General features: G+C 37.7%; 1 non-coding gene across 1 annotated transcript; it reads right to left on the bottom strand.

The window, feature by feature from the left end:
* Positions 1–1820: 1820 nt before the first annotated feature.
* Positions 1821–1923, bottom strand: LOC139036106 (U6 spliceosomal RNA). The gene has a single exon (XR_011488848.1). It is a non-coding gene; the product is annotated as a U6 spliceosomal RNA (small nuclear RNA).
* Between the last annotated feature and the right edge of the window lie 13970 nt (positions 1924–15893).

Here is a 15893-nt window from a genome sequence, read left to right as displayed (position 1 = left end):
GCATGTGCATTCAAGGCCCAGGAGAAGCAAACAGTGGAAGAATGTATTCGCACATCTCATTTACCTATTCTAGAAAAGGCTTTGGCATCAGGATTTGTGGTTCAGGAGAAGCTTTCACACTTGAAGTTCATTCTGGAATATTATTTACTAAGATGTAAAATAAATGTTAAGGGCCTTTTACTACTAGAGATACATCTTTACCTGTGTAACTGACAAGATTATTTGTTCTGTTTTTCAAGTGTTATTCCTGAGAATAGGGGAAATGGAAGAAAATGGTACCAGAAATAGTTCACAGAATAACTGCAAGGGTTATATTGTACAATATAAGCATACTGCTTTATGTTCATATGATAATAGAATCTGTTGTCATATAAATATATAATAAAAATATAAAATCTGTTGATTTTACAACACCCCTGGGAGTTTGGCAGGCTAAGGACTATTGGCCTTGCCCACAGAGGAAGAGCCCAGGATTGCTCAGTTGGAGAGTCAGTCAGGTCCCTTATTGGAAATGGCTCATCCAACTTCAAGTAAGACTAAAGTATTACTGACATTTTAAGGTTTCTTTTTTAAAAAAATATTTATTTATTTAGTATTTATTTGACCATGACAGATCTTAGTTGTGGCACGAGGTTTGTTGAGGCATGCAAGATCTTTCAGTTGCATCATGTAAACACTTAGTTGTAGCACATGGGATCTAGTTCCCTAACCAGGGGTCAAACCCAGGCCCCCTGCACTGGGAGCATGACGTCTTAGCCACTGGACCACCAGGGAAGTCCCTAAGATTTCTTTTAAACAAGATGCCTCTCCCCCTCCCTTCTTAGATGGTGCTAGAGGAACCTAGTGGAGATTTATAACTTTTATCACTGCCCAGAGATAAAGCCATTCTTCCACCCCTGTCTCAGTGGAGGCCACGTGGGAAGCAGTAAGGGGCTCTCCTAACCCTCCCAAGAAGATAACTGTCCTGCCTAGTGGGGAGCCAGAACTGTCACCCCTGCTGACACTAACAAGGAGCCCCTCTCGTTTTTCAGTGTCAGCAGATATGGTTCTTTTTTTGTATATTAATGCATATATGTGGAATCTAAAAAAGTGGTGCAGATGAACTTATTTGCAAAACAGAAATAGGGACACAGACATAGAGAACAAATGTGCAGATACCAAAGGGGGAAAGGGAATTGGGAGACTGGGATTGACATATATACATTGCTGTGTATGGAATAGATGACTAGTGAGAGCCTACTGCATAGAACTCTACTCAGTGCTCTGTGCTGACCTGTATGGAAGAAAGTTCCAGAAGGGAGGGGGTATGTGTATACATATGGCTGATTCACTTCAGTGTACAGCAGAAACTAGCGCAATGTTGTGAAGCAACTATACCCTGATAAATGTTTAAAAAGGTCGATAAAATAAATCGCTAGCAAGACTGACAGGACAGGCAGAAGACACAAGTTACCGATATCAGGAATGACAGGAGATATGACTATAGTTCCTACATCTATCACAAGGATGATAAAGGATTTTTATGAATAATTTTGCACACACAAATTTGATATCTTAAATATAGTAGTCTAATTTCTCAAAAACACAACTATCATAACCTACCCAATATAAAAAATTAAATAGCCCTATAAATATTAAGAAAATTGAATTTGTAATGAAAAAAATTCCCCCAAAAGTTATCTCCAGGACGAGATAATTTCACCGATAATTCTACCAAATGTTTAAAGAGGAATTAACACCAATACTGCATAATCTTTTCCAAAAATAGCAGATGAAGGAACATTCAATTCTTTTTTATGAAGTTACTGTTACCTTGACACCAAAATATGAAATGCTTCAAGAATTTTCATATCATCTTTGTGCAAAGGCCATGCTCGTATTTGTATTGTTCCAGTTTTTGTATATGTAGTGACAAATGAGCGCCTAAATTCTTTTTTTTAGGTGGCTATTTTGCCCTAAATAACTTTTGTCCAAGCTCGCTCTGCTCGCTGCATGATAGGTTAATAAATCTGGGAGGCTCAGGGTTGAGACAACCTGAGTTGGCTTTATTTGGGAAGCCAGCTAACTGAGACGATGGCAGGCTACTGCCTTAAAATAACCATTTTGTTGGGGCCTGGATGCCAGGTTCTTTTACGAATTGAAGATGGGGAGAGGAATCGCAACAAAATAAAAAGACCATTTAATTCTTGCAGATGTCTCCCAAAGCAGCAGGTTCAAAATTAATCCTTGCAGGTTACATAACTAATATATGATAGCATCTGGCTGATAACCCAAAGATATCATTCCTAGCAGCCCTGTGATTTGCTTTGCATGCTATGATTAATAAAGTCAATTGTTGGATCTGATTCTATTGCCTTAAGACAATCTCCAGATATTTTGAAGACATGTTTGTAAGTAAATTGATTTCGTTTAGAAACATCCATTTCCCCCTCTCCACTTTTCTTGTTGTCTGCTCTATGAAGCATATCCAACACAGTTGGATAACTAGGGCTTCTTTTACTTAACCTAAACTTTTCTGTGCCTGTGGATTACATGGACCTGGAGAAAGTCTGAGGGGAAAAAATATTCTTTCATAATTCAAGAAATCAACTGTCAATAAATTATTCTTGGTAATCTTTGTTTCTCTCTCTTTCCTTACAAATATGCAAGATTATAAATGTTTCATTTCTAAAGCTTTCCACTATGTGTAAGTACCTTGAGTTCTGGAAATATTTAGTAGAATGTGTTCTGTATAATTTCTCCTATTCAGTTGGTGTATATTTTTAAAAACTGGTGTCAGAAATTACAGTCCTCTTCTCTGATATTGAAATATAGTATTGTGAGTGTTTGAGATTTCCCCTTAGTGTGAAAATTGGTTGCATTTCATTTCTTAACTAGAGTGTTTTTTAGAGGAGTTTCAGACTTATAGAAAAGTTGAGAGAATAGTTCAAGAGAATTCTCATTTGTCCTGTACTCAGCTTCCCTTTTATTAGTTTGACAGTTATGATACTTATATTGATACATTAGTATTAAATAAAATTCATAGTTTATTCAGATTTCCTCATTTTTTACCTAGTGTCCTTTTCTATTTTAGGATCCTGTCCAGGACACCACATTACATTTAAATGATTATATGTCCTTTGGCTCCTCTTGGCTATGGAGTTTCTGACTTCCTTTGTTTTTTATTATCTTGACAGTTTTGAGATGGGGTGGTGGATTGCCCTTTCCTACTCCAGGGAATCTTCCCGGTGGCTCAGAGATTGAAATCAGATGTCCTGCATTGCAGGCAGTCTCCGGCATTCTTTACTGACAGTCACCACGGAAGCCCTGTTTTGAGGACTGCGTGGGTATGTGTTTGTAGGGCATGCCACAGTTGGACTTTATTTGATATCTTTCTCATGAACAAAGCGATCAAGGCCATTTTTACCTGCCCAGTGGGTGTTCAGTGTTCAGTATTGCTCAATTGTGTCTGACTCTTTGTGACCCCATGAACTATAGCCCACCAGGCTCCTCCATCCATGGGATTTTCCAGGCAAGAATACTGGAGTGGGTTGCCATTTCCTTCTCCAGGGTATCTTCCTGACCCAGGGATGGAACCTGGGGCTCCTGCACTGTAGGCAGACTCTTTGCCATCTGAGCTACCAGGGAAGCCCAGTGTGTGAGAGTTAGATAAAGGAGATGGTTGTTGATAAGAGCTCAGGATTGCTTGGTTTACATATCAAAGACATGCTTTCAGACAAGTGGTTTGTCAGCTCCAGGAGTTAGCTAATTTGGGGAGAGACAATACTGAAAGTTTGCTGTTGTGAGCCGTGTGCTATGCATGGATTTGTGGCCTCTGGAGGAGAGGAATTCAATCTGTGGCCAGAGGTGATGCTTGATCACTTGGAGCTTTTGTGCAGCAAAATTTTATTAAAGTATAAAAGAGATAGGGAAAGCTTTTGACTTAGACATCAGAAGGGGACAGAAATAGTGCCTGCTTGTTAGTTTTTAGCAAGGCATTTTATGTCTGTTAGTTTCTAATCAGATAAAAGAAAGACGTCAAGGCTGAGGAAGTTTCACCAGGCCCCTCCCCCACAATATGCATTTTTGAGATAGGACATCCCAAGGTGTGTCATCCCCCCCCCCCCCACCCTCCCCGCCCCCACCAAAAAACAATTGACATGAATACTGGTCTGTTGAACCATGCCCAGCCCAAAGTTTGAGAAAAGGAAAAAAAGGTTAGCCTTAGGCAGACCCGGTTTCGTCAACAGAGAAGGAAAACAACAACAACAAGAAGAAAGCATCAGTTTATTTCCTCCTGCCACTTGGGGATCTCTGGCCTTCTTACCTGTTACCCTCTCAATACCTTCCTGAGAACACAGGCTCCAAGATGTCAAAGTAGCATAGAATACAGAAAAGAAAAACATGATTTATATACAACTGATGTTTTATGTTTCCATGGTTGCAGTTCTTCCAGAATGTCATTTAATTAGAATCATATGATATGTAGACTTTTCAGATTGATTACTTTCCCTTAGTAAGATGTATTTAAAACTCTTTTGTACCTTTTTTTTTTTTTGAACTTTTTATTTTGTATTGGGGTATAGCCAATTAGGACTGCCCTGGTAGCTCAGCTAGTAAAGAATTGCCTGCAATGCAGGAGACCCTGGTTCGATTCCTCGGTTGGGAAGATCCCCTGGAGAAGGGCGTGGTAACCCACCCCAGTATTCTTGCCTGGAGAATCCCCATGGACAGAGGTGCCTGGCAGGCTACAGTCCATTGGGTCACAAAGAGTTGGACTCAACTGAGTGACTAAACACAGCACAAGCACATAGCACATAGATGATTAACAATGTTGTGATAGTTTCAGGTGAATAGTGAAGGGACTCAACTATACATATGCACGTAATCCATTCTCCCCCAAACCCTCTTCCATTCTGGCTGCCACATAACACTGAGCTGAGTTTCCTGTGCTACACAATAGGTCCTTGTTGGTTATCCATTTTAAATCTAGCGGTGTGTACATGACCATCCCAGGTTCCTTAACTATCTGTTCACCCCTGGCAACCATGCATTTGTTTTCTAAGACCGTGAGTCTCTCTGTTAAACTCCTTCTTATATTGATAGCTCATTTATTTTGAAGTGGCGAACAACATTCTATTGTATGGATATGTCACTATTTGTTTATCCATTAACCTGTTGGGGATATCTTTCCAGTTGCTTTGAATAAAGCTGCTACAAACATTCATGTGCAGATCTTTGTGTTGACATATGTTTTCAAATCAATTGGAAAAATGTCTCTGAGTATAGTTGCTGGATCATATGTTGAGACTATGTTTAGCTCTGTAAGAAGCTGTCCAAAAAGCTTCCAAAGTGGCTCTACCATTTTGCATTCCAACCAACAATGAATGAAAATGTCAGTTGTTCTTCATCCTCACCAGCATTTGGTATTTCCACTGTTTTTGGATTTTAGCCATTTCAATAAGTATCTAGTTATATCTCATTTTTCTCCATTAATATACCTGCTCAGATTTTTCACCTGTTCCTTAATTGAGTTGTTTATTTTCTTATTGTTGAGTTTCAAGATTTTGGGGTACATTTTAGATAAAAATCCTTAATCAGTTACGTGGTTTGCAGATATTTTCTTTCAGTATGTGGCTTGTCTTTTGTTTCCCATGATGGTGTCTTTTACAGAGCAGAAGTTTTAAAGTATTTACTTTTAATAAAGTTGAATATATAATTTTGTTCTTTCACAAATTCTACTTTAGTTGTATCTAAAAGCTCATTGCCAAATCCAAAGGCAGACAGATTTTCTCCTGTGTTTTCTTTTGGAAGTTTTATATTGAAGTCTATGATCTATTTTTTGTTAATTTTTTGAAATGGGTAATATTATTATTTTACTAATAGATGTCTAATTGTTCTAGCACTATTTGTTATAAAGATTATCCTTTTTCCATTGAATGGCCTTTGCTCCTTTGTCAAAAGGCAGTTGACTATATTTTTGTGGATCTATTTCTGGGCTCTCTCTTTGGTTCAATTGCTATGTGTCTCTTCATTTGCCAGTATCACATAATCTTGATTACTGTAGCTTTATAAAAAATAAACTTTTCAAAGGGCCCAACTTTGATTAGTTAAATTTGTCAGGAAGAAGCCTAGAGGACTGAGATTTTCATTTTCCAATTAAGTCAGTGGTATACCTGGAATGAGTATTCATCCAATGCCTACATTTTCCAGCTAAAATTTTAATACAATAATGTGGCAGAATTTCTAGGTACACAAAATATCAAGTATTTTATTAGCTTAGAAAAAATAGTTTCAATATATAATGGTGAAAAAAAATTTGTATCCAAGGTATATAAAGAACTCTTACAAAGCAATATGAAAATCATAAATAAATAAGTTTTAAAAGTAGATGAGGGATGTGAATGGGCAATTCACTAAGAAATTAAGACAAAAAAAAAGAAAGAAAGAAAATATTCTTTCCTAACTCCTCAAGGATCTAGAGGTACAAATTAAAACAATAATAATAGCATTTCACATCAATCAGACTCACAAATTTAAAATTCACAAATTAAATTCACAAATTTAAAAGCCTGATAATATATGTGATAGATTATGACACAAAAGGAAAATTCATATACTGTCACTGCAGAATCAATTAGCATGAACACCCTAGGGAATATTTTGAAACCATCTAATAATGTTAAATATTGGTATTTCCTGTGACACAGCAGCATTTCACCGCAAAGCAAGTATTTTAGAGAAATTCTTTAAAAACGCCACAGAAAGCGATTAAAAATGTAATAGATTTTTCTATTTTCTGTTTTCAACCGTCCTGGGTGATTTTACCTAGGAAAGTCTAAGGAAAGAAGTTATTCCAATCCCTTCCTTTCTCTCAATCTGAAACCCTTGTTCTAGGTTTAAATTTTGGGGCAGGCAAGCCAGAAGCAGAGTAACTGTAACATCAAGCATCACAACCAAAGTCACATCCAGGCAATTTTCCTGTTAACTACATTGAGGGAGAAAATGGCAAATAACTTCAGAAGATGTTTCAGAAATTACTTCTGCTTTTTTGTGGCACACCATCCATATCATTTGGCAAATGTATTATAGAACTTTTATCATATTAGCACATAATCTTTATGATTGTATTAAAAACTTGTACTAAGGCACCATGGAAAATTGGAAACACCAGGTATTTTCATGCCATATTAATGCTCAAGGGACTTAGAGAGACAAATTAAACTTGAATAAAAGCTTTGGGTTCTTCATGCTTTGCTTCAGAGACACATTTAAAAAATTCATGATTTAGCAAAATGCCTCTACAGTGTTTGGAACCAGACGTTTCTGGATATTTCAACCTTTTAAAAATTTAACTGTCTTGAGATAGAATTTCACTGTAAATAAAATGGACCTAAGTGATGACCATTTTATAGAGGTTTGGTAAGAGAAATATATGAAATTGTGAGTAAAGGCTTTTAACATCATGATTGGTTCAGAGTAAAAGCTCAGGGAATGTCAATTCTTTTTTTTTTTTTCCAATTTACTTAGAATAAGACCAACACGCAGAGAGTTATAGAGAGTAAATCAGTCATTTAAAGAATCATGGTATCTTTTCAAATTGTCTCAAATGATCTTTAAAGAAATTAATTATTACAGGCACAGTTAACACTCGCTGTGTTCCATCTCTGACTACATTTATCTGACTTCCCCGAAAATAACTGTTTTCCTTATTTACTCATCATTCCCATGCATTTATATATGCTTTAAATATATATTTACATATGAATAACAATAAAGTGTATAGTGTAAAAAATTAAGAAATAGAAGCCTCAATTAGATAGAGTCGAGAGACCAGGAGGGGGCGCTTTCATGCCCTACAGAGTGCAAGGGGAGGGAAAAGTCCCGACAAGGATTCATCCATTGAGAAACTAGGGACTCTTTGACTATTATAGCCATCCCAGCTTCCTTTTTTCCTTCTTCAAAAGTGTTTTTCCTTTGCCATGTGGAAACTTGAAAATGGCTCACCATGTTTGTGGACCCCAAATTCCAATTCTTGAATAAACTTAATCTTTGTTGGAGAAATAATTGGCAGTCTATTTGTTTTAGGTAAACAGTAGATACACTTTTACTATTTTAAATCTTTATATAAATGGTAGTATTTTACTTTTATGCACTGAGCAAATTTAATTTGCTAATTCAAAACCTAATTCAAAATTTTCCCATGTCGATAACAAATTGTCCCAGATCAATATATTAAATAGTTCATTCTTTTCTCATTGATTTGTAATGTCATTCATAATCAAATGTCAAGTTTACCTGTAGCTGTGTGTTTGGTTTTTGAATTCCCTGCTGTCCTATCAGTTTCATCTTACATCCTTGTGTCAGTACCACATTTTCTTATTCAAAACTGCTTTATGACAAACTTTATATTTTGTAAGGCAATTCCTTTTAAATATTTCAAATTTTAGTGGCTATTCCTAAACTTTATTTTTTGTATTAATTAGAATCTGATTGTTAAGTTACATATGCAAACATGTCAGACTTTCATTGGAGTGGTACTGAATTTTCAAAGTAATCTGGACAGATTTTATTTTACTATACTATAACAAAATTATATTGCTTTATTATAATATAATATAGCTTATATGATATAGCTTGATGAGTTCTGTTGGTGAGAAACAAAGCTAGGCATTTGTTAAAAGAAATAAGGTAGATTTTACTTAGTAACTACTACAGTAGGGAAGAGATTCAAGTTTAAATTGAGCTTAGTTCAGTCTTTGAAGAGGTTACTGGGCATATAAAAGGGAGAATGAGGGAGAAGAAATGAAGGGGGCTCCAGCAAAGCCGAAGAACTTGAAAGTTACAAAGTGGGTAGGGAGGTTGGTCAGTGTGATTAGGCCATCTGGGTTTGCTAACTGGCACATATTGAAATTGGGTTCTTACACTCCTACAGAGGCTGGGAGACAGCATCTCTGTATAGATATTGGCTGGGATGATCAGTAAATTGATTTTGCAGCTCTAAGCCTTCCCAGGAAGGAGCTTAACAGGACCTGGATCATCCCAGAGGCATGGTTTTGAGCTGCTAGAAATTATGCTAGAATTTGTTCAAGTATCTTAGTGTGGGAGGTAGACAGCTTTGTTTGTGCTGGGAGCCTACAGTCTTTGTAGGCCAAAGTTGAGGCTTAGATGGGAAGCGAGCTCAGAGGATCCTGAGTTTGGTCTTGGAGATGATAATGTGGTGTGTGTGCTCCGTTGTGTTTGACTCTCTGCTACCCTGTGGACTGTAGCCCACCAGACTCCTCTGTCCGCGGAATTTTCTAGGCAAGAATACTGGCGTGGGTTTCCATTTTCTTTTCCAGGTGGCTCAAGAAGAGAGTCTGTCAATTCATTTCTTTTATACTCTTTACTAATATTTGTGACTGAGAGACACAGGTCAGTAGGAGGGCACCTGTACAAAATAAAGTTATATTTTTGTATATCTGAATTTTGGATGTTTATATTCCTTCTCTGCCTTATACACACATAGATAGACAGGCATATAGATGAATAGATAGATGACCATTAGACAGATAAAAAGAAAGAATGTACTTAAGGAAAAAGCAACTGACAACCTTTTAGAAGTAGAAAAACATATGAGACAGAAATTACCTAAATCACCAGAGAGAGAGTTCAGGCACAAAATTCTGGGAAGTCTCCATGATATTGTATTCAAGATGTTCTCTTTTACAAAAGACCTTTGAAAAGAGATGTAAGGATTAAAAGGGAGATGAAAAAAATTGGGAGAAAAACAAAATCCATTAGAGAGATGAAAGCCATGGTAGAAGTAGCATGAATTAGAGTACAATAAAAAAAACATTTATTATAGAAAAGACCTTAGATATGGATGGCAAAAGAGATATAATACATATGTAATTGATATCCTTGGAAAAGTCCAAATACAATATAAGATGTAATGAACTATGTAAACTCAAAATTTCTTCTAAAATAAAGAACATTGTTTTTTGCAGAGCAAAAGGGTGCATCAAACTCCCAGAAGATTTTGATTCAGAAAAATGAAAACTTATAGCTTAAGAATATCAAATTTAAAAGTAAAATGAAGGCTTCTGTGGGTAGTCATTGAGGCAGACAAAGCAAATTGTGTCGAGTTTGGGCCTCAGGCTTTCTAAATTAACACTTATTCAAGCAGACAGAAAATAAATTCTAAGGAAATTCTGTGGGAAATAAAGTGTGACCTAATATTTGTATCTTGAGCCCTGTTGTCAATTCAAGTATAAAGGTAACAAAGAGACAATTATAGATGTTCAAGAAGCTTAGGACTGAAGCATCTGAGCTCCTACTATCAAATCAACAAGCAATCAAGCAAGCAACGAACTCTAATGAATGACAAAACCCAAAGAAACAAGACATGCCTCAAGATACTCAAAAAATAGAAAGCATGTTGAAAGAACTTGTGGTGGGCTCTTAATCCATTTACTTATAGATGTAAAATACAACAACTCTGAAAAGTATATTTATAAAGAAGAAGATACCATGATAGGTGAGGCTTCCCTGGTGAATCAGAGGGTAAACAATTTGCCTGCAATGCAAGAGACCCAGGTTTGACCCTGGGGTCAGGAAGATCCCCTGGTGAAGGGAATGGCAACCCACTCCAATATTCTTGCCTGGAGAATTCCATGGACAGAGGAGCCTGGTGGGCTATAGACCATGAGGTTGCAATGAGCTGGACATGACTGGGTCACTAACACTTTCACTTTCACTTTGATAGGTAGTCATTTTTAATATCATTTTCTAAAATTTAGAGGTATGTTTTAGGAACCAAATATTTCTTATGTGCAATATTATTCAGGACTGGCTGGGATAAGTTACAGAAATATGCATCTCCAAAATCTCAGTTGCTGAATACAAGAAGTCTTCATTTCTTCTTGTTGCAATAATGGCTACAGGTCCAGGCATCTGTATCCATTCAATTTTATTGTTCTTCAGGCACACTATCTGGATTATGTAGCCTCCATGTGAACACAGTAGGGGAAGACACTATTAGAGAGGCATATATGGCAAATGAATGCTTTGTTTGGAAGTCACATCATTCTTCCACTGCAACTCACTGGCTAGAGATAGGCACATGATCCCATCTACCAACAAAAGAATATCATGCAGTGTTAATCCCCTGGAGCATAAAAGGAGAGGATAGTCAGACGGGATGAGAACTGGAAGGTTCTACCAAAGTAAGAGTTGCTTCTCTGAAATTCAGTAACTCCTTTAGTTTTCTATTCATGCTCTCTTCCTCTCCCCAGCTCTTTTTAGAAAGGATTTTATTGGAATAGATGGTTTGGTAAAGAATCTGTCTGCAGTGTGAGAGACCTGGATTTGATCCCTGGGTCAGGATGATTCCGTGGAAAAGGGAATGGCTACCCACTCCAGTATTCTTGCCTGGAGCATTCCATGGACAGAGGAGTCTGGTGGGCTGTAGTCCATGGGGTCTCAAGAGGCGAACACATCTATGCGACTAACACTCACATAGTTGATTTGCAATGTTGTAAATTTATTGTTGTTGTTAGTTTCAGGTGAATCAGTTATATACTTATTATCCACTCTTTCCTAGATTCTTTTCCCATACAGGCCATTACAGAGTATTGCCCTTCTCTTTTCGTTTCACTTAAGTTTAACTGAATTCTAAGCTATTTATCATGAATGAAAGTGAAAAGTGGTAGTCACTCAGTCGTGTCCAGCTCTTTGGGACCGCGTGGACTGTAGCCCACCAGGCTTCTCTGTCCATGTCGTTCTCCAGGCAAGAAAACTGGAATGGCTTGCCATTTTCTTCTCCAGGGGATCTTCCTGACCCAGGGATCGAAACCGTGTCTCCTGTGTCTCTTGCCTTGTGGGCAGATTCTTTACTGCTGATACACCAGGGAATTGTTTTATCATGAATAGAATTATATAATTTTCACACATTTATTTTTTCATTTCTTTTTCCTCTTCCTCCTACTTTTTCATTCCTTCCTTCTTTACTTTCTTTCTTCTGCCTTCTCTCTCTCCCTCTTTTCCGTCTCTTCCTTTCTGTGTATGCATAAATATGACTATAATAACACTTATGTAAAGAAATGATAAACAGAAACATCAATTATATAGAGTTGGGAACCAGAAAAGGAAGCTTTCATGCCCTGTGATGATAGCAGAGACTAATAGGAAGAAGAAAGACTCCTCTTCTTTCCTGGCTAGGACTCAAGCAATAAAGCATCATGAACTATTTTTTATAGCCCTCCCAACTTCCTTTTCCTTTCTGTGAAAGCATTCTGCTTCTCTTGCTGTGCAGGGTCTTGTACGTGGTTTGCCACGGTTGCAGACCTCAAATTGCAATTCTCTGCAGATTGTGCATAAACTTATTTTATTTTTGAGAAATATCTCACTATCTATTTGTTTCAGTTCAACACTTACCAAATGTTGATGGAGATTTGTGAATATCATGAATATTTTATTATTTTTAATCTTTTTAACACCAGGATATAGTGTTTTTTTTTTTTTAACCAAAGAAAGAGAGTCTGTACAAATGATGTAATAATGCAAGGTACAATTTGAAAATCTTGAAGAAAGTAGAAGAGAATAGATACCCTATATAGAAGCTTCAGTGCATGAAATAGACTCAGTGTGGGTTTCCAACATCACATCTCATATGTGTTGCATATTTCTGACACCATATACTGCTTCTCATAATTAATGATGATAATAGCACCACAGTTTCCAGAACTTCCTGCCTATTTGCCGCTTGCAGACACACCACTATTTTATTAAGTATTAATTTCCATTAGATAAAATAAAATGTTCTTTGAGCTAGCCTAATTCACCCATTTGTTGCGAACTTGAAGAAAGTGGGGAAAACCACTAGACCATTCAGGTATGACCTAAATCAAATCTCTTATGACTATACAGTGGAAGTGAGAAATAGATTTAAGGGATTAGATCTGATAGAGTGCCTGGTGAACTATGGATGTAGTTTTATGACATTGTACAGGAGACTGGAATCAAGACCATCCCCAAGAAAAAGAAATGCAAAAAAGCAAAATGGCTGTCTAAGGAGGCCTTACAAATACCTGTGAAAAGAAGAGAAATGAAAAGCAAAGGAGAAAAGGAAAGATACCCATTTGAATGCAGAGATCCAAAGAATAGCAAGGAAAGATAAGAAAGGCTTCCTCAGCAATCAGTGCAAGGAAATAGAGGAAAACAATAGAATGGGAATGACTTCAAGAAAATTAGAGATACTAAGGGAATATTTCATGCAAAGATGGGCTCAATAAAGAACAGAAGTGTTATGGACCTAACAGAAGCAGAAGATACTAAGAAGAGGTGGCAAGAATGCACAGAAGAACTGTACAAAACGATCTTCATGACCCAGATAATCATGATGATGTGATCATTCACACTCACCCTCACCTAGAGCCAGAAATCCTGGAATGTGAAGTCAAGTGGTCCTTAGGAAGCATCATTATGAACAAAGCTAGTGGAGGTGATGGAATTCCAGTTGAGCTATTTCAAATCCTAAAAGATGATGCTGTGAAAGTGCCGCACTCAATATGTCAGCAAATTTGGAAAACTCAGGAGTGGCCACAGGACTGGAAAAGGTCAGTTTTCATTCCAATCTTAAAGAAAGGCAATGCCAATGAATGCTCAAACTACTGTACAGTTGCACTCATCTCACACAATAGCAAAGTAATACTCAAAATTCTGCAAGCCAGTCTTCAGCAATACATGAACCGTGAACTTCCAGATGTTCAAACTGGTTTTAGAAAAGGCAGAGGAACCAGAGATCAAATTGCCAACATTTGCTGGATCATCGAAAAAGCAAGAGACTTCCAGGAAAACATCTATTTCTGCTAGTGACTACTCCAAAGTCTTTGACTGTGTGAATCACAATAAACTGTGGAAAATTCTGAAGGAGATGGGAATACTGTCTCTTGAGAGACCTGTGTGCAGGTCAGGAAGCAACAGTTAGAACTGGACATGGACCAAAAGACTGGTTCCAAATAGGAAAAGGAGTATGTCCAGGCTGCATATTGTCACCCTGTTTATTTAAATTCTATGCAGAGTACATCATGAGAAATGCTGGGCTAGAGGAAGCACAAGCTGGAATCAAGATTGCCAAGAGAAATATCAATAACCTCAGATACACAGATGACACCACCCTTATTTCAGAAAGTGAAGAACTAAAGAACCTCTTGATGAAAGTGAAAGAGGAGAGTGAAAAACTTGGCTTAAAGCTCAACATTCAGAAAACTAAGATCATGGCATCTGGTCCCAGCACTTCATGGCAATCAGATGGGGAAACGCTGGAAACAGTGGCTGACTTTTTTTTTTTTTTTTGGCTCCAAAATCACTACAGATGGTGATTGCAGCCATGAAATTAAAAGACATGTACTCCTTGGAAGGAAAATTATGACCAACCTAGACAGCATATTGAAAAGCAGACATTACTTTGTCAACAAAGGTCTATCTAAGGCTATGGTCTATCTAAGGCTATAGCTATCTAAGGCTGTGGTTTTTCCAGTAGTAATGAATGGACATGAGAGTTGGACTATAAAGAAGCCTGAGTGCCGAAGAATTGATGCTTTTGAACTGTGGTGTTGGAGAAGACTCTTGAGAGTCCCTTGGGCTGCAAGGAGATCCAACCAGTCCATCCTAAAGGAGATCAGTCCTGGGTGTTCATTGGAAGGACTGATGCTGAAGCTGAAACTCCAATACTTAGGCCACGTCATGCGAAGAGTTGACTCATTGGAAAAGACCCTGTTCCTGGGAGGGATTGGGGGCAGGAAGAGAAGGGGACAACAGAGGATGAGATGGCTGGATGGCATCACCGACTCAATGGACATGGGTTTGGGTGGACTCTGGGAGTTGGTGATGAACAGGGAGGCCTGGCGTGCTGTGGTTCATGGGGTCACAAAGAGTTGGGCACGACTGAGCAACTGAACTGAACTGAACTGAATTGTAGATGATCTAAATGCATTAAACTAGTTCTCTGTTTCATCCCCACTTGTATCTAACCTGCTCCTATTTATATCAAATTCATATATAGTTTTTAAACTTGGTTTTTGGTATTACATCTATTTCCCATCTGGTTTACACAATTGCTATCTTTGACTTTCTTTCAAGGACTTTGTTTGGACTTTTCCTCCTCAGTTTTTTCCTGCTTCATGAAACAAACTCTGTCCATGGATGTTGCCTCAGGAGCCTGATTCCCTGAGCCAGCCCACTAGCTGGTGAAAGTTTGTTCTGAACCACGAAAGATGCTGGGATTCTTGGCCTCTGGAGGAGAAGAATTCAATCTGGGGCCAAAGACGAGGCTTGATTGCTCAGAGCTTTTGTGTAATAGAGTTTTATTAAAGTATAAAAGGGATAGAGAAAGCTTCTGACATAGACATCAGAAGGGGGCAGAAAGAGTACCCCCTCACTAGTGTTAGCAATGGAGTTATATACTTTTTAATTACTTATTACAGTGAATCAAAAGAATGTCTGGAGGTTGTAAAGACTTTACTAAACCCACTCACATAATTTACATTTAAAGATAACAGAATTAGCCATAAGTTTTTTTTCCAGAGACTGTCCTCAAGCAGGATACTTTGTTGTTGTATAATCCCTAGTACAGAGTTTAAACTGTGTTGTGCAGTTGACTAAGACTAAGGAATGTAGTCTGAGATTAAAAGACGCTTACTCCTTAGAAGGAAAGTTATGACCACCCTAGACAGCATATTAAAAAGCAGAGACATTACTTTGTCAACAATGGTCTGTCTAGTCAATGTTATGGTTTTTCCAGTAGTCATGTATGGATGTGAGAGTTGGACTATAAAGAAGGGTGAGAGCTGAAGAATTGATGCTTTTGAACTGTGGTGTTGGAGAAGGCTCTTGAGAGTCCCTTGGGCTGCAAGAAGATCCAACCAGTCCAT

This window comes from Odocoileus virginianus, chromosome 7 (assembly GCF_023699985.2).
Source record: "Odocoileus virginianus isolate 20LAN1187 ecotype Illinois chromosome 7, Ovbor_1.2, whole genome shotgun sequence".
NCBI classification, from domain to species: Eukaryota; Metazoa; Chordata; class Mammalia; order Artiodactyla; family Cervidae; genus Odocoileus; species Odocoileus virginianus.
The sequence above is the reverse complement of the archived record's forward strand: the minus strand, read 5'-3'. Positions and strand labels throughout refer to the sequence as shown.